The sequence below is a fragment of the Primulina eburnea genome, chromosome 8 (assembly GCF_022965805.1).
Source record: "Primulina eburnea isolate SZY01 chromosome 8, ASM2296580v1, whole genome shotgun sequence".
Taxonomy (NCBI): domain Eukaryota; kingdom Viridiplantae; phylum Streptophyta; class Magnoliopsida; order Lamiales; family Gesneriaceae; genus Primulina; species Primulina eburnea.
The window spans coordinates 20,838,954-20,845,138 of record NC_133108.1 but is presented as its reverse complement, the minus strand read 5'-3'; positions in this window follow the sequence as shown (position 1 = coordinate 20,845,138).

Genomic DNA, 6,185 nt, shown 5'->3' with positions numbered 1-6,185 from the left:
ATGAGCATCTCATATTCTTTCTACTATTTGTATATTCAAGGGCTTTATCTATGCAACTAGCATGGGTATACAGATAAAGAAGTGCCAAAACGATAAATTCAAATATTATTAAAATAAAGACTGTTTATACATAGAGTTTAATCATGAACCCTCGGCCAACACTTGGCTCGACGGGCACCTACTCCAACAGTTTGGCCATTACATCTTGACATATGGAATGATACATCATCTCAGTACTTGGTCCTTCTTGTCCACGATGTGAATAGAGATCTCTTCATATTTCAGCTATTCTCTCAAGTTACCTTTGAACATGAGCGGCTCAATTTCCATAACATGGCTTGGGTTTCGGGATGTATTTTCTTAGCTAGGACTTGTGGAATACATTCTGTTCATAAGGTCCATGAAGACTATTATAGCATTCGTCAATCAGAATGGCATTACAGGGGACTCGTAACACATGTATCTTGTTCTGAAGGATGTCCTTGGGATATATTCTGCTCAGACCTTTAGCTGAAGATAGCATGTCATTAGGTCGAGCTTGGAGAAGATTGTAGCTCCTTTAAGTTGATCGAAAATACCATATATCATTGGAAGAAGATATTTATTCTTGATTGTGATCTTATTGATTTCTTTTTTTTTCTATACACAATCTCATACCTCTATCTTTCTTCTTTACAAATAGGACTGGAGCTCCCCAAGGACATGCACTCGGCCTAATCTCTTTTTTATCTATCAGCTCTTGGAGTTGTTCTTTTAGCTCCTTGATTTCAGCTGGAGCCATTTGGTATAGTGCATTGGAGATTGGTGCAGTACCAAGTACCAAATTTATCTCGAACTCTACTTCACGGTCCGTGACCTTTCGAAGAAACTCTTCTGGAAAAACTTCCGAAAATTCTTCTATTACCATAATATCTTCTAACTTCAGCTCGTCTCCTTTCTGCACTTTGTTCACCATTGCTAAGTAAAACTATTCGTCTGATTTTATGGCTTTCCAAGTTTGTGAAGCAAAAAGAATGTATTTATGGTTCTTGGAATTGCCATGATACATAGTTTTCTTCTTGGTTCGGGGTCAGAGTTTTACATTCTTATTCCGACAATGTACTATTACATGGCACTTACATAACAAATCTATCTTTATAATGTCGTCTAAATCTACCAAAGTGAGTTGAATCAAGTTGGCACTGAATATATGCGAATTGATACTAATTTTAGTCTATCTTGAAATTATTACGATTTCTATCTCAAAATTTAAAACTCATACAGAGTATGGAAACTTAACTCAATATCATTATACATCCTATTGACTTAAATCCCGAAAATTATAACATAGTCGTCATGAATTAAAATTCTATTCAACCTTTTACGAAAGAAACTAATCCTTAAATAATTTTTTTTCCAAAATCTTGCTTTCGTCAAGACCATGAGCCTAGCGCATTCGAACACAAAGGAGTTCTTTGAATGTCATTCTTCTCAAATATTTTTAGTACCGTAAAAAGGGTCAAAACTTATGGTATTATACTATCTTTGATATCCACTAATATCTCAAAACATAATTTATTTACATTAGGTCATCGCCTACTTGTTATCCCAAAATAATATAAATTTCTTATCTCACATTCATTATAAACAAGATATTCCAAGATCCTGTATATTTAAAGTTAGCGCTTAGCATTTTTAATAACCCAAACTTAATGCCCACACAATTGACTATTGACACAATGTCAACTTTGATATTGGAATCTAATGTGTAGGTGATTTAAACTTCCTCCCATAGAGTGCTTCGTAAGGAGCCATTCCTATTGATGATTCATAGCTATTATATAGGTAGAATCCACTAGAGGAAACGTCGGTTCTCAACTTCCTTGAAAATCAATCACACAAGTTCGAAGTAGATACTCCAATATTTGAATCACCCTTTCAGACTGAACATCGGTTTGAGGATGGAATGCTGTACTAAATAACAACTTAGTCCACATCACTGCATGCAAACTCTTCCAAAAAGAAAATATGAATATCAGATCTCTGTAAAAAAAAATGGTTACGGGAATCCCATGCAGTCGAACTAACTCTCGTATATATAGCTCGACATACTGTGTCATGGTGAATGTCATTTTGATAGGTAAAAAATATACAGATTTCGTAAGACGATCAACTATCAGCCATATAGCATTAAACCCCTTGATAGTCCTAGGCAACCCCACATCAAAATTCATAGTGATATTTTCCCATTTCCACTCGGGAACAAGAAGTGGCTTAAATTTTCCTGCTGGCCTTTGATGCTCTATTTAACTTGTCAAACATTCGGATACAAATCGCAGGACATCTCGTTTCATGCCCGGCCACCAATATAATAATTGAAGATTCTTGTACATCTTCGTGCTTCCAGGTTGAATGGAATACAGAATATCATGAGCTTCTTTCGTAATGACTTCCCTCAAAGAATCGCCACTAGGAACCCAGAGTCGATATCTATATCAAACTATACCATCCACCTCAGAATACAGCTTCCGACCCTTAGCTTCATCTCTCAATCTCCACTTTTGCAATTTCTTATTAGTAGACTGTCCCTCACGGATTCTATCTTTCAAAGTCGACTATACTGTCATGATGACAAGATTAGGGGCCTCGAACCTTGCATATATTGGCAGCTTAAACCGTTGTATCTCGGACTGCGTTAGTCTTTGAAGTCATAATTGAGTAATGGGTGTTGTCTTCCTACTCAATACATCCGCTACTACGTGATCTTTGCCCGGATGGTAGCTAATGTTGCAGTCGTAGAACTTTACCAACTCTAGCCATCTCCGTTGCCTCATATTCAACTTCTTTTGGGTGAAGAAGTACTTCAAACTTTTATGGTCGGTGAAAATATTGCACTTCTCCCCATATAAGTAATGTCTCCAAATCTTCAATGCAAACACTAATTCTGCAAGCTCTAGGTAACGTTTCGGGTAATTCTTCTCATGAACCTTCAATTGTCTAGACACATATAACTTGATCATTTTTCATCAGAACTACGCCTAACCCAAGTTTCGAAGCGTCCGTATAAAGAACATGCTCTCCTTTCCCCAATGGCATCGATAATACTGGCGCTGAAATCAAAGCTTGCTTTAACTTGTCAAAACATTCTTGGGATTCGGATCCCCATACAAACTTTGCATTCTTCTTTGTCATGGTGGTCAAGGGTACCACAATATAAGAGAATCCTTGTATGAACTTTCGGTAATAGCCAGCTAGTCCCTAGAAACTACGGATCTCAATTACGCTCTTAGGGCTCGGGCCATATTTTACTATCTCGAATTTGCTCGAATCAAGCTCAACCACATCCCTAGAAATGACATGACCTAAGAATGCCACTCTCTCAAGACAAAACTCGCACTTGCTGAACTTAACGTGTAACTTCCTATCTTGCACTATCTGCAGTGATGTTGTGAGGCCCGGGGCCGAAGAGGGCGGGGGGTGATCGTCGGTGCCATGAGGTGGCACGAACAATGAGCGGCTTCTGGAAGGCTTCTAGTTGGAGGCAACATGAATGAACCATTCTTACACCGGAAGGAGAGGGATTCCAAGACTGTTCAATGTAATGGACTGTACATGTGAAGAGGGCTTAAAAGATTTGATTGGTACTACTCTTATCACGAAGATGCATCTTCTTTTCTGTAGCTCATTACATAAGAACTCCAGAGTTAAGCGTGCTTGACTTGGGGCAATTTTGGGATGGGTAACCCCTGGGAAGTTTCTCAGGTGCGTGTGCGTAAGGACATAAGCATGCTGGAAAGACTCGTCTTGATACAGTGAGGACAATCGTCGAATCTAGGGTGTTATAGTTGGTATCAGAGCCGACCTCTCCGAGTACGTTGTGGTTCGGGGACGAACCAAGCGGAAGTTGGTGGGCATGTGAGGCCCGGGGCCGAAGAGGGCGGGGGGTGATCGCTGGTGCCATGAGGTGGCACGGACAATGAGTGGCTCCTGGCAGGCTTCTGGGTGGAGGGAACATGAATGAACCGTTCTTACAACGGAAGGAGAGAGATTCCGAATCGTCGAATCTAGGGTGTTATAGTTGGTATCAGAGCCGACCTCTCCGAGTACGGTGTGGTTCGGGGACGAACCAAGGGGAAGTTGGTGGGCATGTGAGGCCCGGGGCCGAAGAGGGCGGGGGGTGATCGCTGGTGCCATGAGGTGGCACAGACAATGAGTGGCTCCTGGCAGGCTTCTGGGTGGAGGGAACATGAATGAACCGTTCTTACACCGGAAGGAGAGGGATTCCGAGACTGTTCAATGTAATGAACTGTACAGTTGAAGAGGGCTTAAAAGATTTGATTGGTACTACTCATATCACGAAGGTGCATCTTGTTTTCGGTAGCTCATCACATAATAACTCCAAAGTTAAGCGTGCTTGACTTGGGGCAATTTTGGGATGGGTGACCCCCTGGGAAGTTTCTCAGGTGCGTGTGAGTGAGGACATAAGCATGCTGGAAAGACTCGTCTTGATACAGTGAAGACAATCGTCGAATCTGGGGCGTTACAATTGATATCAGAGCCGACCTCTCCGAATACGGTGTGGTTCGGGGACGAACCAAGCGGAAGTTGGTGGGCATGTGAGGCCCGGGGCCGAATAGGGCGGGGGGTGATCACCCATGCCATGAGGTGGCATGGAAAATAAGCGGTTCCTGGCAGGATTCTAGGTGGAGGGAACATGAATGAACCGTTCTTACACCAGAAGGAGAGGGATTCCGAGACTGTTCAATGTAATGGACTGTACAGTTGAAGATGGCTTAAAAGATTTGATTGGTATTACTCATATCACGAAGGTGCATCTTCTTTTCGGTAGCTCATCACATAAGAACTCCAAAGTTAAGCGTGCTTGACTTGGGGCAATTTTGGGATGGGTGACCCACTGAGAAGTTTCTCAGGTGCGTGTGAGTGAGGACATAAGAATGCTGGAAAGACTCATCTTGATACAGTGAGGACAGTCGTCGAATCTGAGGTGTTACAGATGTCCGCATATGCTGACTATTCTACACTTTATTCTTCGAATAGATCAAAATATCATTAATGAAGACTATAAAAAATTGATCCAGATATGGCTGAAATACGCGATTCATGAGATCCATGAAGATCGTTGGCGCATTGGTAAACCCAAATGGCATGATTATAAACTCGTAATGCCCATATCAAGTCCTAAACGCTCTCTTATGAACATCCGACTCATTACATTTAATTGTTGGTATCCAGAACGAAGATCTATTTTTGAGAATTGTAATTGATCAAATAAGTCTTCAATTCTAGGTAACTTATTTAATTTAATTATGGCCCATTATACACTAAAATTTTAATTGAAAATATCAACTAAACCCTAACCCTACACTTCTCACCCATGGCCGCCCATCCCCTCAGCTGCAGCAGCATTTGCGAGAGTTCCATCTTCAGCCAGATCGGTTTTCTCTCAATTTTTTAAGAAAACAGTTTCTCCGGTATTCGTGCCACGCGTAGATATCCACATTTTCGAGAGTTTAAACACAAAGGAACACCATGTATCCCTTATCTCATCATTCACATTGTATATATGCTTATATGTGTGTGTCGTGTATGATGAATGTGTGAACTTTGCAAGTTAGACGTTTATTATGCATCGATTGTCATGATTTCGCACATCTTCGCATGTTACTCCCATGTTTTTGTGATCCTTGTGCAAAGGGACTGCCAAAGTGGTTGCTTAGGGACGACTCACGTTGAGGTTTATGATGTAAAAGGGCTGGAGTTGGCTAGGATTCAAAAACGTTTAGGGCGCATCGGTACTTAGTATAGGTTGGCTCGGTTTTGGCAAGATCGAAAGATTTGGGTTGAGCTGTCGTGCATGGCTCGATCTCAGCCAAGAAGCTAACCTTCTTGGGTCCATGTCAAGGCTAGGAGAGGGCTGTGAATGACTGGTCGTGGTCCATAGGCTGTTCGAAGGGTTTGTCGCTAGGGTGGTTCCTGATTGGGTCGGTGTAGGGTATTGAGAGTCGCACACGTCCACGAGTTTGGAGGGCTAAGGGTGTGGTCAAGTCAGTCCAGGAGAGGGGTCCTTGGTTTGGTCTTAGTCCTAGGGTTTCGGGTTGAGTGCTGGACACGTCGGCATGTAGGCTATGAGGTGTGATCAAGTCGGTCAAGGAGAGGGGTCCTTGGTTTGGTCTTAGTCCTAGGGT